This window comes from Notamacropus eugenii, chromosome 1 (assembly GCF_028372415.1).
Source record: "Notamacropus eugenii isolate mMacEug1 chromosome 1, mMacEug1.pri_v2, whole genome shotgun sequence".
In the NCBI taxonomy this organism is placed as follows: domain Eukaryota; kingdom Metazoa; phylum Chordata; class Mammalia; order Diprotodontia; family Macropodidae; genus Notamacropus; species Notamacropus eugenii.
In genome coordinates, this window is record NC_092872.1 from 506,115,528 (window position 1) to 506,134,938 (window position 19,411).

The window sequence follows — 19,411 nt, forward strand, 5'->3', positions numbered from 1 at the left end:
AAAATCAAGGCTATAACACCACACGTTGGACTTTGTTCACCTTTTCTTATAAGTACGGCTTTGTTTATTAAACATTATACTTTATATCATAAAAATTCCTATTAACATTTCTGAATTAATACTGAGACCTAGGGTGAAGATTTTTTTGGTATTTAAAAAGTCTATTGAATTTGGCTTCTCAAAACTTCAGAAAAAACTAGTGTGCTTAAGTTAAGAGCCAACTATTTTATAAGTTAGAAGACAGAAATAATATCATGTGGGAAATTATTCATATAATATTACAAACTAATAAGGAATATGGCACAAAATTAAATCTTCATTTTAGCTTATTTAAACCTTACATGTTTACATAAAGTAGTTTTCAAATGCTCTAAGATGAGGGACTTGGACTTTAATTAATAATTAATAAGTCTGACAGGTAACTTTCTTTTCTTGGGGGCAGCTAGGCGGTATGGTGAGTAGAGTCCTGGCTCTGGAGTCAGGAGGACATGAGTTCAAATTTGACTTCAGCACTTGACACACTTAGTAGCTGTGTGACTTTGGGCAAATCACCCAACCCCAACTGCCTTGCCTTCTCCTCTCCATAAAAAATTTTTTTAAAAAAAGTTTTCTTTTATTCAGTCTTAATTACTTTCAGAAAACATTTAGAGAATCATAAAAACACAGGTAAAACTTTAAGTGAAATAGAATAGAAATAGAATAGAAAACAAAATATATGAACTTAACTTAATATTAATAACAATGATCTTTAAAGTGAAATTCTGTGGCTATATAGGATAAAGAAATGTGTGTTCGTCCTTCATTGCCAAAGAACAACATGCCGTCAGAGAAATGATGACATGACTTGCACTTGACTTTGTTTTGAGTGAGGGAGGGCTGTGCAGGTCACCAGCCTCACTTCTCCTCCAGAGCCATCTGAATCCAGTGACCAGATATTCATCAGAATGGCTGGAGATGACCCTGGATGAGGCAATTGGGGTTAAGTGACTTGCCCAAGGTCACACAGCTAGTGAGTGTCAAGTGTCTGAGGTGAGATTTGAACTCAGGTCCTCCTGACTCCTCCACTGGTGCTCTATCCACTGCACCACCCAGTTGCCCCCAGGATAAAGAAATAAGTCATTCTTTGAAGCTACATATGAATCTCATTAAAAATGCATTCATTTTTCTACTTGAAATCTTTTTTCTTGGGCTATGAAAGTATCTCAAAGGTAAATGATACTATTTGAATAACCACTAAATATAATGTAATATACTTATAATATAAATTAATTGTTTAATAATTTAATTGTTTCACATTATTCACACAAATGTAAGCAGATGATAAAACCAGAGGTTTGGGCTTTGTACTCCCATTCTATGACTAAGAAAGAGAGATAAGGTATCCCTTTAAGAATAAGAAATTGATTTTTCCCTAGTCATTCTCAAATTTTTACTTTCATTCATGCCTTCTTTTAACAAATATTTATGGCGCACCTGTCATATGCATAATGCTGTAGGGAATGAATTCTTTCAACAAACAGTTATCTCCCTTTTCCTGGGTCTTTCATTAGCCTATATGAAAGGTACTATCTCAGGACTATAAAACAAAGATTAGTAAGATATGGTGGTTGTTCTTCATGAACAGAAGGTTTTAGCTATTAAGGTTACAAGGCCTGACCGTATATAGAATTTTGCAGTGCTAAAAATTCCCAGAGTATACCTAACTCTACTTAAACACTAACAACATTCAAGAACAGTTATGTAAGCTCCCATTTATCTTAACTTGCTGAACCTCATGGGCACTAAAAATTAATGTAAAGGAACATACATTTTAGAAAACCATATAGTTTAATGAAAATATAGTTCATTCAGTAGCCAATATGACTCTTGATGTTTTAACTTTAAAGTTCAAGAGAAAAAAATAACTAATTTAATTAATGTAATAAGAACTAAGAGAAAAAAGGAAAAAACTATTATATTAATTCATCATATCTCTTCTATTTTTGATATTTTCACTCTACACAGGAAAAGAAAAGAATTCAAGTAATCACCTAGACTCTGGTCTACCCTGACCTTTCCCCTCTTTCATTAATCTTTGCCATTTTCTCTCTTCTTCACTGAATAACTGTGACACAATGTTGTAGAGAAATAAAAGACTACAGAATGATCCTGCTTCAGACACATGCTTTGCTATGTGGTCCCATGTAAGTCACTTAACCTGTTGGTCTTGATTTCCCCATCTGTAAAATGGGGATAATATTAGCACTTACTTTACAAATCACTGTGAGGATCAAATAAGATGATATCTATGAAATACATTAAAGAACTTCAAGAAATATTTTATTATTAAAGTCATTTAATCCAATTCCCCCTTTTAAAAGATGAGGAATCTGAGGTCCAGGAAATTTAAGTATACAAGTCATTGTCCTAACAGACATAACTAGAAACAAGAATCTAGTTCTCCTGACACCCAATTCAGTGCTCTTTCCACTGGTTGTTGCGTTCGTCCTTTGTTGCCAAAGAAGACCATGCCATCAGAGAAATGATGACGTGACTTGCACTTGACTTTGTTTTGAGGGAGGGAGGACTGTGCAGGTCACCAGCCTCACTTCTCCTCCAGAGCCATCTGAATAGTGACCAGATATTCCTCAGGATGACTGGAGATGACTCAATTTTTGTACTAGGAGACCTAGGCCTCTCCACTACACTAAAAGTTAAATGTAATTTAGAATATTAATGAAGGTATCAGTACCAGGGTGCTGGTAAGAAACAAAGAGAGGAAAGAAGATGGAACCACCAGTAAAAGTGTTGTTTACATTTAGGATTCCCTATCTCTCCAAATACAGGTTTGAATCTCTGGTAATCCCATTTCATTGCCTTGAAGGTTTCTTCACCAGTGCACACAGTGCACAAAACCTGCCAAGCTTGCTCACTAATACTCAACAGTTTACTGTACCAAATGCCCTATATCATCATTGAAGGAAGATGAAAGAAAGGCAGAAAAAAGAGAAAAAGGATAAAAGCTCAAACTTAAAAACTTAAATATTCCACCTATCACAGGCCCAAAGTGCACAACTAAGAATTATGAACAAACAAGAATATATTTACAATCTATTCTGATTCATGGATGATGGCTCCAAAATATATATATAAGTCAATGTGTTTTTCTTTTAAACTCTGAAGATGTATTACCACAAAAACAGCAATTAGATTTTTTAGACTAGCACACAAAAGCATGTTAAACACAAATATGTCATCTATATTATATATGAAATGAAAAATAGTAATAGTAATTCTGCGAGGGAGAAAAGTTAGTAATAAATAAGAGAAAAATAATCTTAGCACTGCAATTGGAGGAGGACAGAAAAAGCAAGACAAGTAAGGAGTGTTTGGCTAGGGTATTTAATTAAGGAGAAGGAAAGATCATATGAATCTACCCTGAGAGATTATCTGAGGTAGATGAACGAAGCTGTAAGTAGGTGCAGAAATGAAAAAGAATTTAGTGTCTTATATAGACTGACAGGCAAGACTAAGTCAGATAGTTCCCCATGATGACCACCAGGTGGTACCACTAGCCCAGGGCAGCTTGGCTGCTGTATTTCCAGCAGGAAAATAACTTTTCATTCATTCATTCATTCATTCATTCATTCATTCATTCATTCGTTCATTCACTCATTCATTTATTTGTTCACTGGGCAGCTAGGTGGTGCACTGGATAGAGCACCAAGTACAGGAATCAGGAGGATGTGAGTTCAAATCTCACTTCAGACACGTGACACTCACTAGCTGTGTGACCTTGGGCAAGTCACTTAACCCCAAATGCCTCATCCTGGGTCATCTCTAGTAATCTCCAGTCATCACTGGATTCAGATGGCTCTGGAGGAGCAGTGAGGCTGGTGACCTGCACAGCCCTCCCTCACTCAAAAAACAAAATGAAGTGCAAGTCACATCATTTCTCTGATGCCATGGTCTTCTTTGGCAATGAAGGACAAACACCCACACACACACACATTCATTTATTTATTCCATCATTTTTTCCCAGTATGTCCATCCATCCATCCATCTATCTCTCTGTTTGTCTATCTATGAGAAAGGGGATGGGGATGAAGAACTATAAAGTAGCTTTGGAATAAATGAATGGAAGTAGGAAAGAGAAGCACTATGTAAGCCACCAAACCTTTTAAAATTACACCAATTTGTATCTATCAGGCAGCAAGGTGGCACAGTGAATAGAATGTAAGCCTTGGAATCAGAGAAAACTTGTTCCCGAGTTCACATCTGGCCTCAGACACTTAGTAGCTATGTTACCCTAGGCAAGTCATTGAATGGGGTTTCTTCATCTATAAAATGAGCTGGAGAAGGAAATGGCAAACCACTCCAGTATCTTTGCCAAGAAAACGCCAAAGGGGTTCATAAAGAATTGGGAAAAACTAAAAATGAACACAACAACACAACACAATTTGTATCTCTCTTAAAACTAAAACCAAATAGTAAAGTCATGCTATTCTAAATTGCCTTGTGCTACCAAATCAGTTCAGCTGTAATTGGTAATTCTTTTAACAATGTTCAAACGTTAATACTCCAGCTTTAATTTTAACACTGTATAGTAAAACTACTTACAGAGTTTTAGGTGACAAATTGATGTTATATACTAACATCATATAGAACCCCATGTTATGACAAATTCCTCAATTATGTGAGAAACCTTTAATTAACAAATCACTTAGTAATTATCACCATTTTTATGATAAAAATAAACCTTGTCCCTAATCCTAGTCTCACTGCCACTTTGTTCTCACATGACATGATGTTGTGAATATATCAATAAATTTTGTAGTCTTGCACAAGACAAAACTTTACAGTAATACTAAAGTATCTAATGGTTTGTTTGCTATCTTGATATTCACTTCAGTTTTAAAAATAAGAAAAAATATCATAAATATCTTCTTAGCATAAACACCTTCTTTCTAGTCTCCTCTTCCTCCTTTTATTAGTTTCATTTTTCCATACTTCACACAGAATCATAAAATTTTAGAATTTAAAGGAACCTCAATGACCATCCAGAGCAACTCGTGGAAAAAATCACCACTACAACACACTCAGTAAGATATCGTTCAACATCAGCCTGAATAATACTTCAATGAGAACAAACCTAATAACTCCCAAATTTTAAGTTTTTCTTTTCTTTTCCTCAAATTTGCCTTTGTGCATCTTTTTATTCAGAGCTGAACACAATACTCCATATGTGATTTAATCAAAGTAGAGTAAAGCAAAACTATCACCTTCTTATTCCCTGAAGTTATGCTTTCCTTCATTCAGCCCACAAATACATCAGATTTTTTAGGCCGATATTATCACTCCTGTGAGGAAGCACTGTAGCACACTAGACAAGAGTTCGAGACTTGGAGCGAGGAAGACTTGAGCTTGAATCCTGCCTAAGGCACTGATTAACTGTGTGACCCTAGGAAATTCATTCAACTTCTCCACACCTTGGTTTCTTGATCTACAAAATGAAATGAATACTAGTAAGCAAAATATTAGTGTTTATGTGATTTAATAGAATTTCATTTTTAAAAAAAGATCTAATAGAATGCAAGCTCAAAAGGTGTCAGTAATGTTACATGATATTCAAAAAGGCTAATGCAGACTTAGGGTGTATCAATAAACAAGTACTTATTAGTGCCTACTATGTGCCAAGCAGTGTGCTAGAAGTCTAAGACATAATAGAGGGAAAAAGAAATGGTCTCTGTTCTCAAGGACCTTACATTCTAACAGAGGAGACATGAACATGCATGGATACATAAAAAGCACATACAAAACAGTTAAAAGATAAACTTAAAAGGAAGGGAAATAAGGCACGAGCAGTTGAGAGATTAAAAAAAAGTCTCATGAATAAGATGACTTGAGCTGAGTCTTGAAAGAAACTAGGTATTCCAAGAGATTGCAAGTAAGTAAAGATAGCATTCAAGATATGAGGATAAGGCAAAGGCATGGAAGATGAGAGATGTAGTGTCATGTATGTAAAATAACAAGAAGGATAGTATAGATGGACCTTAGGGTGTGGAGTGGGGAGTGATATGTAAGAAGACTGGAAAAGCAGGATGTGGTCAGGTTGGGTAGAACTTTAAATGTCAAAATGGAGGAGAGGATATTTGATTTTGAAAGTAAGGAATAGTAACTGCAGTTTATCGACGAAGAGGCAACATAATCAATCCTGTGCCACAGAAAAATCACTCTGGTAGTAATGCAGCAGATGGATTGGAATGGGGAGATACTTGAGGCAGGGAGACCAATTAGGAAGTTATTGCAATAGTCTAGCCCAGAGGTGATGTGGGCTTGAAGTTGGGTGTGGGCTGTGCTAGTGTAGAGGAGATAAATATTATGGAGGTATTAATGATTTGACAATTGACAGAGTATGGGTGGATCTAGGATGAGACTAGAATGGTGAACCTCTTTTGATCATATTTAGTTTGAGATTCCTATGTGATACCCAGTTCGAAATATACACTTAAGAAGTGCAAAGTATCCAGAACTCAGGAACTGATAATTCTGTCTTCTACCCTGGTCACACCAGAACTATGTTCAGTTCTAGGGACCACATTATAGGAAAGGCAGTGATATGCTGGACAGCAATCACAAAAGGACCATTAGTAAGATGAAGAGCCTAGAGATCATGCCATGAGGTTCAGATAAAGGAAATGAGAATGGTTTAGCCTGGATAAGAGAGTTGGGAGGGATAAAACAAATATTTGAAAGGCTGTCTGTCAAATGAAAAAATGAATTAAACTTGTTTTGTTTTATTTAGTAGAACTAGGAGCAATGGGTAGAAGCTGAAGAGAGAGATATATTTTGCATTGTTAGAGTGGAAAAATACTTCCTAACAATCAGAGCTATCAATAAGACTGTGCCAAGTGCTGGAAATACAAAGAAAAGTAAAACATCCCTGCTCTCAAGGAGTTCATATTCAATCAGGGATATAACACATGAAACTATGTACAGACAATATAAATAGGAAATAATCCATGGAGAGAAGAAAAAGGTTTCCTGTAGACAGTGAGATTTTAACTATTACTTGAATGAAGACAGGAAAGCCAAGAAGCCGAGATGAAGAAAGAGTTCATGCAAGGCATGAGGGGCATCTGGTGAAAATGCTTGGAGGAAAAAGATGCAGTGTCTTTTCTGAAGGAATATCAAGTAGTTTCATATCCCTTCTTGTCAATCATTGGAATCATCAGCTTAACTACTTCATATTTCTCCTCATTCTCTTCTTCCTAGAGCTCTGACAGCAGTACCATCTCTGTCTCCCTCCCCCCCCCTTTCCTTCATCATCCTCCTACCCTTCCAGCTCTCCTAACATAGCAAAGACAAGATTAATATTCACTGCTTCCTGCTGACAGTAAGTTCTGCAATAGTGATCTTCAAGTAAAGTTTGGGTACATTAAAGAGCTGATCTTTATTCATGTACAGGTTGATTCTATGAATTCATTTAGATTCACAAAGAAAAAGAAATTTGATGTGTGGCTGTTGTAAATTCAAAAAGAACAACGTATCTTATTCAGTGGAGAACAATAAAATTAAAGTATATAAAAGACTCCTATCATCAGAGGAATTTTATTAAGACATCAATAGTGTATTCAGTTAAAAACAAATTTGATTTTCTTTTTATTATCCTTAATTTTTGGTCTGACAAAGTCCCTCCTCTAAGTGGTTTATATTCTGAGTCAAAACAACCAGTAAATACTGTAACGCATCCTTTGAATCTCAGGACTTCCTTACCTACATGGAATATAAAAGGGAGATCAGTTAGGAAACCTTTTCAGTAAAGTGATGAAATAAATCCCTGAACTAAGGTTTCAGTGGCAACAGAAAGGAAGGGAGAGATATAAGAGATAACTTAAAGAAAGAATCACAAGGACTAATGATGGTCATATTGATGTGGGGGATAAGCGTGAGAAATGATCAAAGCTGACTAAGCTTTCAAGGCTAGGTTATATCACTGTTGAAACGAAGGATAGTACCATTACTAGAAATAGAAATGTCAGTAAGGAGGCACTGTAGGAAAGTGAGCTATTCAATTTTAAATATATTGAGTTTGAAGCAATGGAAGAACATTCAACTGAAAATGTTAAGTTCAGGAAAGTCCTTAGGATTTGGCAATCCATCTCCAAAGAAATTCCCAAAATATAAGTTAAGGGAGGAAGCCTAAATCTGATTTCATTTAGATCGCAGGAGAATTAAGGAGAATCAATAAGAAACAGTTATTAGTAGTAAGAGAAATGGAAGAACAAATATAGTATAATTATCACAGTCAAAACAGTTAAAAATGTTTTTATTCTTATCACCAAGTAAAATGAGCATTTTCTGATATGCGGAAAAAGAGAATGGTATCCCAAATTGCAAACCTCTATTACAACTTCCTTTTCTTTTCTTTTTATTTATTTATTTATTTGACATTCATTTTAACAAAATTTTGGGTTCCAAATTTTCTCCCCTTTTCTCCCCTCCCCCCCAAACACCAAGCATTCTAATTGCCCCTATGACCAATCTGCTCTCTCTTCTATCATCCCTCTCTGCCCTTGTCTCCATCTTCTCTTTTGTCCTGTAAGGCCAGATAACTTGCTATACCCCTTTACCTGTATTTCTTATTTCCTAGTGGCAAGAACATTACTCGACAGTTGTTCCTAACACTTTGAGTTCCAACTTCTTTACCTCCCTCCCTCCCCACCCCTTCCCTTTGGAAGGCAAGCAATTCAATATAGGTCAAATCTGTGTAGTTTTGCAAATGACTTCCATAATAGTTGTGTTGTATAAGACTAACTATATTTCCCTCCATCCTATCCTGTCCCCCATTACTTCTATCCTCTTTTGATCCTGTCCCTCCCCATGAGTGTCGACCTCAGATTGCTCCCTCCTCCCCATGCCCTCCCTTCCATCATCCCCCCCACCCTGCTTATCCCCTTATCCCCCACTTTCCTGTATTGTAAGATAGGTTTTCATACCAAAATGAGTGTGCATTTTATTCTTTCCTTTAGTGGAATGTGATGAGAGTAAACTTCATGTTTTTCTCTCACCTCCCCTCTTTATCCCTCCACTAATAAGTCTTTTGCTTGCCTCTTTTATGAGAGATAATTTGCCCCATTCCATTTCTCCCTTTCTTCTCCCAATATATTTCTCTCTCACTGCTTGATTTCATTTTTTTAAGATATGATCCCATCCTCTTCAATTCACTCTGTGCACTCTGTCTCTATGTATGTGTGCGTGTGTGTGTGTGTGTGTGTGTGTGTGTGTGTGTGTATAATCCCACCCAGTACCCAGATACTGAAAAGTTTCAAGAGTTACAAATATTGTCTTTCCATGTAGGAATGTAAACAGTTCAACTTTAGTAAGTCCCTTATGACTTCTCTTTGCTGTTCACCTTTTCGTGCTTCTCTTCATTCTTGTGTTTGAAAGTCAAATTTTCTTTTCAGCTCTGGTCTTTTCATCAAGAATGCTTGAAAGTCCTCTATTTCATTGAAAGACCAATTTTTCCCCTGAAGTATTATACTCAGTTTTGCTGGGTAGGTGTTTCTTGGTTTTAGTCCTAGTTCCTTTGACTTCTGGAATATCCTATTCCACGCCCTTCGATCCCTTAATGTAGAAGCTGCTAGATCTTGTGTTATCCTGATTGTATTTCCACAATACTTGAATTGTTTCTTTCTAGCTGCTTGCAATATTTTCTCCTTGACCTGGGAACTCTGGAATTTGGCCACAATGTTCCTAGGAGTTTCTCTTTTTGGATCTCTTTCAGGAAGTGGGTGGTGGATTCTTTCAGTGTTTATTTTACCCCCTGGTTCTAGAATATTAGGACAGTTTTCCTTGATAATTTCATGAAAGATGATGTCTAGGCTCTTTTTTTGGTCATGGCTTTCAGGTAGTCCCATAATTTTTTAATTGTCTCTCCTGGATCTATTTTCCAGGTCAGTTGTTTTTCCAATGGGATATTTCACATTATCTTCCATTTTTTCATTCTTTTGGTTTTGTTTTGTGATTTCTTGGTTTCTCATAAAGTCATTAGCCTCCATCTGTTCCATTCTAATTTTGAAAGAACTATTTTCTTCAGTGAGCTTTTGAATCTCCTTTTCCATTTGGCTAATTCTGCTCTTGAAAGCATTCTTCTCCTCATTGGCTTTTTGCACCTCTTTTGCCAATTGAGTTAGCCTATTTTTCAAGGTGTTATTTTCTTCAGCATTTTTTTGGGTCTCCTTTAGCAGGGTGCTGACCTGCTGTTCATACTTTGACTGCATGTCTTTCATTTCTCTTCCCAGCTTTTCCTCCACCTCTCTAACTTGATTTTCAAAATTCTTTTTGAGCTCTTCCATGGCCTGATCCCATTGAGTGGGCTGGGATACAGAAGCCTTGACTTCTGTGTCTTTCCCTGATGGTAAGCATTGTTCTTCCTCATCAGAAATGAAGGGAGGAAATGCCTGTTCACCAAGAAAGTAACCTTCTATAGTCTTATTTCTTTTCCCTTTTCTGGGCATTTTCCTACCCAGTGACTTGACTTCTGAATATTCTCTTCACACCCACTTCGCCTCCTGATCCTCCCAGCCAGCACTTGGGGGTCTGAGATTCAAATGCTGCTTCCCAACCTCAGGGCTTTTTGCGGGGGCGGGGCTGCTATTCAGTGTGAGATTAAGTTCAGGTGCTCAGGTGGGGGCAGGGCCGCCTCTCAGGCTCAGTTCCCTCAGGGGGTTTATGCACAGACCTTCAACAATGGATCCAGGCTCCTGCCTGCTTGGGGAGCCCTCGTCTTCCGCTGCCTCAGCTGCTGCCTCCCGAGGGGGCCTGAGTTATGGGGGCACCCCACTCCCCTCTCGACCCGCCAAAGAGACCCTCTCACCGACCCCTATCACCTGTGGGTGGAGGGACCCGTGCGGCTGCTGGAGATCCCGTCCCTGAAGCCTGCTCGGATCTTCTCCTCTTGGTGCTGCAGGCACGGCAGGGCTGTGCTTGGCTTCCAGTCCCGGCGCCCAGTCTGCAGCGCAAAGGACCTTTTGTGAGAAGTTTGCAGGTCCCTCTGGAACCGAAATCTCCTTCGCTCCACTGTTCTGTGGCCTCTCGTGCTCCAGAATTCGCCGTGAGTTCCTTTTTACAGATGTTCTACGGGTTGTGGGTTTGGAGCTATGTGTATGTGTGTCTTTCTACTCCGCCATCTTGGCTCCGCCCCCAACTTCTTTTTCTTTTAAAAAAAAATATATTATAAATTTTGTTCTACTTGACTGTGTTCCCCTCTGAACTTTCTTCTGTTCTTTTCTGTGCATTTAAAAAAATGTTCCAGTTTCCCTCTTTCCCACCCATCTTTCCATTTTTTGGCTACTATGGCTCTACTTCCCACCTACAACCTTAAAAAAAGGGACAAAATCCTTGTAATAACTACGTCCACACTTCTTATATTATTAATATAATAAAGCAAAGTCCACACTGGCCATATTAAAAAAAGTCTTATTTTGCATCTAAGCCAAAAATGTTAAAGAAAAAGGGTCAAATGTGGCAATAGTTATCAAAAGAAGGCAACTCAAGGAAAGTTGACAAAAATTGGCAATTATTTCTCATTCTATTAGCTAGCTCACAACTGATCTTTCCCCTTAGCATTTTTCATGTATAAATCATATGATGTTCATGGAAAAATTACCACACTAATTCTGACTCTCTTCATGCTGTTTCCTGGTTATTTCAAATTCACAGATATTTGCAAAAGAAAAAAGATTTGACATGCATCATAGAACTTAAGAGTCAAAGCTGGAAAGGATCTTAGAGGTCACCTACTCCAAATTCTTCATTTTACAAATGAGGAAACTGAGTCCAAAGAGATTAAGTGACTTGTCCAAAGACACACAGAAAGTAACAGAGCTGGGCCTCAAACTCAGGTCCTATGATTCCAGTTTCAGAAATCTTTCCACAGCACCACAAAAATGTTAAAGTAGGGTGCACACCAACATATCTACAAAGAACCTAACCATAAAAACATAATCATAAGGGGAAAAAATTCTATCAAAACTTAATCAATAAAGTCTTATTATTTCTTTATATGTCTTTTTGCTAGTCTCATCCAAAAAAACTACATGTCCTTCAGGTCTACAAATGAATTTTAGAATTAGCTTTCCAGTGAACTATATACTAAAAGTAAAAGGCCTCAAGGCATAGTGTATACAGTGCTACTAGCTATGAGACTCCAGGCAAGTCATGTAACCTGCCAGCTCTAAATAACTTTCTAATAATACTGCAAGTTGCACAGAAAGTGCTGCATTCAGAGAGGCAGTTTTCTCATCTGTGGATTCCCTATATCAACAATATCACAGAGGTTCCTACCTCTATCTTACACTAAAAGCAACACCCCATTAAATTTCCCAGCCATATTAAACCAATGAAAAAATATTATATCCAAAAAAGGTTGTTTTGTAAAGATTAGTAACAACCAAAAAACCTAAAATCTTTTGCTTTCAAAATTCAATTTCTTTTTTAAAAGTAACACTGAGAGAGTACAAAAGTAAAAACCACATCAAACAGCAACACATTAATAATAAATTCAACTTTAAACTATTTTTTGATATTCCTTGGACTAGGCCCTATTTCATCGGGATTACAGAATGCTAAATGAACAAATGTCTTGAGAGCAGTACTTTCTTTGGCATCAAACAAAGGACAGAGCAAACTGCAAGAAGACAGTGGAAAAAAACTTTAATATATAATACCTCTGATCTGAAACCAAATTCTCCCCATTTTTTCTTTATTTTCCCAGGATTCCAGGTCTCAGTTCTATTATTAAATGTGATATACTCAAGGTATCTAATGATTGGCAAGGTAAGGGGCAATCTATTGGCAAAACCATATTTACTCATCTTGTAAAAGGAAAATTTTAAGGTAACATGCTATTTTGATAATTCTTTTGTTACAATAGACTATTTCATAATATCAAAACTGAGAGAAGTATAATATTTGAATTGATACAATTTTAATTAACACAAACCCTCCCAAATAAGCCTTTATAACAAAATACAAGTCAAGTACACTAATAATATACTAAGAATTTTTATGGATTAAAGTTTTTTAAGGATTAAATTTAAAAATCAGTAAGAAGTTTTAGATTTATATAGATTTATAATTTAAGAATAAAACTTTATAAGAATTAATTATGATGACCTAGGATCTAAGAATGAATAGTACATAAAGATTCTCCTTACATAACATAAATATACTTAAATTTAATATGGTAGATAGGAAATAATGAAAATAGATATTTGTCCTCAGAGCATAGTTGGAGAAGAATTTCCCATTTAATAATACTAGAAAAACTGCAGAGCAAATGAGCAGAAAATAAGGTGTAACTAGCATGTGATACCAGAGAGCACAAAACTTTGCAAGTGGATAGCTGATCTACCCAATCCTACTGCTGACTGGCACAGAAGTTTTAACATTTTTCTACTTTTGCCCTTGGCCAGTTAGCCTCTCCTTAGGCAGCTTGGTGGTTCCCTGCTCTCAGGAGCTCACCAAACTGGTACTGGATTTAGTTTGGACCCTTAACTGTCTTAAGCACACTGTAGCTTAGAATTCCACAATTCAAGTAAACTACTAGCTTCACTCTCTCCTAGTACCATGTCCAGTGAAGGGAGAGAATTCTTTTTTTTTTTTTGACTTTTTAAAAAAATTTGTTTTAATTTTTTCTTATTCTGAACTTGATAAACATATAGATATAAACATTTCAATCTGACAAACAGAAAAAGAGGGCTGTGTATGAAGTTGTAGGTTTGTTTTTCCTTTCCTTTTTTTTTTAAATTTTACTTTTCATTTTTAACAGTTTATAACAGATAAAACAATTCAAACTTTTGGTCAGGTGATACTTCTTTTTAAAGCATTTACCATATGGACCACAAAAGAATTTTTTTTTTGAATATTACCCAACTGAGACACAAATAACATTTATGTTGCTAACTTCACAAGCTCTTGACCTAATTGTCTTCACAGTATTACTAAGAATTAAAGGACCCTAACTTATTGTTATTGGTCTAAAGTCCTATGCTTAATTTTAGACTTAACCTCGGATGTTCCCCTACCAATAATCTATAATTTAATCAATCTGGTATTAGGCTTTTGACTATAGGAAATTGCCATCAAGAGTAGGGACATTGCAGGGATATGATATCTTGAGGGGGAGAATTCTTAACTAAAGGCTGACATTATAAAAGAGAAATAATCTATTTTAACTACATAAAATTTAAAAGGTTTCTACAAACAAAATCAATGCAGCTAAATAGGGAAAACTGTCAATTGAGAGACTAATAATCTTTTCATAAAATATGTGATAAAATTTGGAAGTCCATGATATTTAGATGACTAGAGACTATGTTAAAGTAAAAATTATTTCCAAAGTATAGTGAAAGCACAGGAACAGTTTTCAAAAGAACTGCAAACTATTAGAGATCATATGAAAACATGATCCAAATCACTAACAATTTGGAGAAATATGAACTAAAATAACTCTAAGGCTTACTTTCATATCTAGCAAATTGACAAAGATGACAAAAACATAAATAACCAAACTTGGGATATAGTGAGAGGACAAACGTAACAATCTAGTATTAGGACACCTATAAATTGGTCTAAGCATTCTGAAAAACAATTTGGAATTACTCAAGAAAAGTCATTTGCATATTCATATCTAATGAATTTAAGGAGATAAAATGCAAACATCTCAAAATATAGCAAACTATGCATAGAAGCACTTTCTGTGGTAGCAAAAAACTAGAAACAAAATGGATACACACTGGGGAATGGCTTGAACAAATTGAGGCATATAAATGTAACGGAATATTATTGCACCATAAGCATTCAGAGATACACAGGAGTTCTATGAACTGATACAAAGTGAAGTAAATAGAATCAGAAAAATAATATAACACAATGACTACTATAATGGAAATGAAAATAGCTCTAAAACAAAGCTGAAGGCTATGTAACTGTAAAGAATAACTTTGGTTTAAGAGATGAGAAAATTCACCTCTCTCCTTCTGCAGAGAGGATAGATGACTGTGAATATTGAATATGTTATCAGAACAGTTGCTGTTGGATTGCTTTAACTTATTTTTTTTTAGCTTGGGGAGATAGGGAGAACTGGGGATGAAGTTTACTCAGAAATTACTGATGTAAAAACAAAAGATAATTTGATTAAAAATAATTTGATTTAAAAAACTTTTTAAAAAATGATGTTTGTGTTTCAGCAGCACTGAAGTTGAGGTTGATATTAATCTCCTCAGTTCCTGGTTAAACCTCTCAATGCATTTAGCCACCTCTTTCCTTCCCTTCAAAGAGGAAAAGATGGTCCTTCTTTCTTGCCCAGCCTAACCTTTCCACCTGAACCCTTGATACAATTCCCCTGCATGTTCTACTGAAGCTTTACCATGACTCTCTTATGCATCTTCAGTCTCTCCCTTAATTCTGGTTCTTTTCTCCACAAGCAAACTTAGTTGCTCTCCTCTATCCTTTAAAAAAATACTTCCCTTGATTCTGCCATCTCATCATATTTTGGTTCTATCATCTTCCCATGACTAATCAAATCTCTAACAAAAAGTATGCTACATTTGTTGAATCTATTTTCTTACCATTGAAACATCCTCAACCCCTTCTATTCTAGTTTCTGTGATCACTACTGCTCTGAAACAACTATTTCCAAGGTTATGCTGTATTGCTAAATTCAGTGGCTCAATTTCTATTCTAATCTTTCATGACTTACCACCATATTTGACACTAGTAATCACTCTCTCTTCTTGATAGCATCATCCCTCTTACCTTCAGGATACTACAATCTCATATACCTCCTATATCTCTGATATCTCTTTGGGTAGTTATTCATCTTCCTTTCTACCCTTTAAATATAGGTCCAAATTATTTACAACTACAAGAGAGCTTAATACCATCTAATCCAAATTGCTCATTTTAGGAGAAGCTAAGGCCCAGAAAGGTCAAACGACCTGGTCAAGGTTACTGACCCCAAATCCAATCCTCTTTTCACTATGTCACACTGCCTTTCATAGTGACTGCAAGGTTTTTCCTTGACACATCTTTCTCTACACTCTTCTTGGTGATCTATCTACTTCCAAGGCTTAAATTATCAACTCTACATAAATAAATTCCAAATCTTTTTATCTCCTACTCAAACTTTTCCCCAGAGCACCAGGATCACAGCATCAGTTACCTACTGGATAAGTAATCTTGGATGTCTTAGGCACTTTGAACTCAATATGTCCCAAACTGAAATCTTCCCCTACTACACACACCTTCAACTTCTCTACTTCTGATGATATTCCCACTATCTTCCCAGTCATCTCCTCTCTCTATTAGCTGCCACCTACATTCAATTATTGGCCATGAGTTAATTCTCTCGCTACCATTATTTAAATCTATGCCCTCCTTTTCACTGCTGCTGCTGCTGTTCCCCAATTTACCCCTTCACATCAAAGCCCAAGTAACCATCCTATATATAATTGTGATCTCCTCATTCTTCTACTAAAAAATTTTCACTGCCCTCCACCATTGCTTACCAAATAGAGTTCATATGCTAATATAACTGTTACAATAATAAAGCTAATTGAGTTGTGGAAGAAGAAAAACAACAGCTGTTGACAGAATGGTACAGTGGCAAAAGAGTTAAGTTTGGATTTGGCTTCAAATCCTGACTACCACAAAAATTTTGGCAAATCACAGTCTCTCCAAGAGAAGAAGAACATTGGACTAAGTGACCCATAAAGTCTCTTTTGCTCTAAATACTGCTTTATGGTGAAGAATCTAAGGCTTAGAGAGGTTAAGTAATTTGGTCACAGTTACACAACTAATAAATGACTCCCTTCAAAGTCACAGTTGAATAAAGTCGGACTCAGTCTTCTGACTCTAAAACCAGTACAGTTTTAAACAATGTGGTAAAGTGGGAATAGCACTGGGTGTGAAGTCAGAAGAAACTTAGCTTTCAAATCCCAATTCTAACCCTAGATATATGACCATGGACAAGTCATTTAATTTTTCTCAATTTCTTTATCTGTACAATGCAGATAGTATTTTTGCCTTGGCAGGTATTGCCCTCATCATCATGACTGTTGGGAAGTCTTCAAGGAAAGGTACCATGACCATTTTCCAGGTATATTGTAGAGGAAATTCCTGTTCATGTACAGGTTGGACTAGATAACCTCTGAGGACTTAACTTCAAAATTCTATGATTCTGTGATCAGAGCACTAACAAAAGTATGAGCTCTTCCTTTCAAATGCTACATGTAGGCAGAATATAAAAAACTAGAGCTTAGGTCTCTAGACTGATGTGCTTAAATTGAAGCTTATACTGGGATTAAAGAGTTGACTGTGCTGGAAAGATGGAGAGTAAAGCACAAAAGATTTCAAAATGTCAGAGCAATAGATGGATTTCTAGGGAATCTGCTTATCTGGGTAGTTTTCCCTATATATTTGTGTTTGTACTTCCCTGTGCTTTGTGTGTTTCTAGGGAAAGTCTTATGCACTGGGCTAGGTGGTACAGTATTTGGATCTTAGGCAAAGAGCACATAAAGTGGGAAGGGAATGTCAACTATATTACAATTACATATTATAACTGTATTTTCAGTTTAATTTAATGAGCATTTATTGGGGCAGCTAGGTGGTACAGTGGGTAGAGGGCTGGCCCTGGAGTCACGAAGATCTGAGATAAAATTCAGTCTCAGACACTTACTAGCTCTTTGACCCTGGGCAATCACTTAACCTCTGGTTGCCTCGGAGGTAGTTAGGTGGCTCAGTGTGGTGTAATGGAAACAGTGTTTTACTTGGAATCAGGAGAATCCATGTCCAAACTTCAGCTCTGACCCATATTACTAAGTATCCACAGGTCAGTGATATTGCCATTATCCTAACAAAAAGAACTGATATCATGTAGTGCTTTAAAGTTTGCAAAAAGTTTGCAAAGCACTTAAGATATATTCTCTTATTTGACCCTCACAATAACCTATAAGTTGTCCAAGTATTATTTCCATTTATAGATAAAGATCCTGATGCTCATAAAGGAGAAAATTCTCGTTCATGGTCACTCAGTGAGAGAGTCAGAGTTTTTCTGGTTCCATGTCCAGCGCTCCATCCATTATGTAACATGAACACTCTATAACTTTGTTTCCTCCTCTGTAAATTGGGGCCAATAATACCCTCACTACCTACCTTACATCATGATTGTGAGTGTTAACCTTAAGACTTAATACAGATGAGTTATTTTTATAAAGAAATGCAATCTTGCACCTTTAAAAGTTTTATATTTTTTGCAATAATTCTTCAAGAAAAGAAAGTTGAATAAATTAAAAACTGTTGTAACAAAGATGTGGTCCAATCATAGGCATAGCATTTGGGCACTTTAAGAAGTAAGTCAGAAGGGGGTAGAGCCAAGATGGTGGAGTAGAAAGACGGACCTGCTCTGGCTCTCCCCCCATAACCCACAAAATACCTGTAAAAAATGACTCTAAACAAATTCTAGAGCAGCAGAAGCCACAAAATGACAGAGTGAAAGAGATTTCCAGCCCAAGACATCCTGGAAGTCTGACAGGAAAGGTCTATCACACTGGGCTAGGAGTGGAGTGCAGTCCAGCCTGGGCCATGAGGCAAGGACAGGACTAGAGCAGGCTTCAGGGCACAGAATCACAGGTAGCAGCTATGGCTCCCAGATTTCTCAACCCACAAATAGCAAAGAGAGCTTCAAAGGTCAGAGAGAAACCTATTTCACCTGGGTGAGAGGGGGAGAGTTGTCTGGCCCCAGCAGCCACTTTTGGATCCCTCTGCCTAAAGACTCTGGGATAATCAAGAGGCTGATCTGGGTCTCAGTCTTGAATGGCGGTCTTGGGCTGAGGAGGAGCACTGGCATGGTGGAACTGGTAGAGGCTCTGGAGAGGGAATCCTAGTCACTGATTCTGGGCAGAAAAGTTTGTGGTTGCTCCCAGACCAGAGCATAGGCCAGGAGAGGAGTTTCCTCTCCCTTGATTGTGCCACTTAGAGGAACTGAGAACTTACAGGTCCCTAGAGTATACCCTCCACTTGATAAAGGACTCAAAAGTCAAATAACTGTCTGGGAAAATGCCCAAAAAAGGGAAAAAATAAATATAGGTTACTTTCTTGGTGAAAAGGTATTTTCTTCCATCCTTTTGGATGAGGAAGAACAAGATATACCATCAGAGGAAGACATAAAATTCAGGGCTTCTACATCCCAAATATCCAAACTAAATATTCAATGGTATCAGGCCATGGAAGAGCTCAAAAAGGATTTTGAAAATCAAATAAGAGAGGCAGAGGAAGAATTGGGAAGAGAAATGAGAGCAATACAAGAAAATCATAAAAAGCAAGTCAACAGTTTACTAAAGGAGACTCTAAAAAATACTGAAGAAAA

General features: G+C 36.8%; 1 protein-coding gene across 4 annotated transcripts in view; it reads right to left on the reverse strand.

The window, feature by feature from the left end:
• GNAS (GNAS complex locus) overlaps window positions 1–19,411 on the reverse strand; it is a 308,988-nt gene that overhangs the window by 92,858 nt on the left and 196,719 nt on the right. The gene's annotated exons all lie outside the window — the stretch shown is intronic.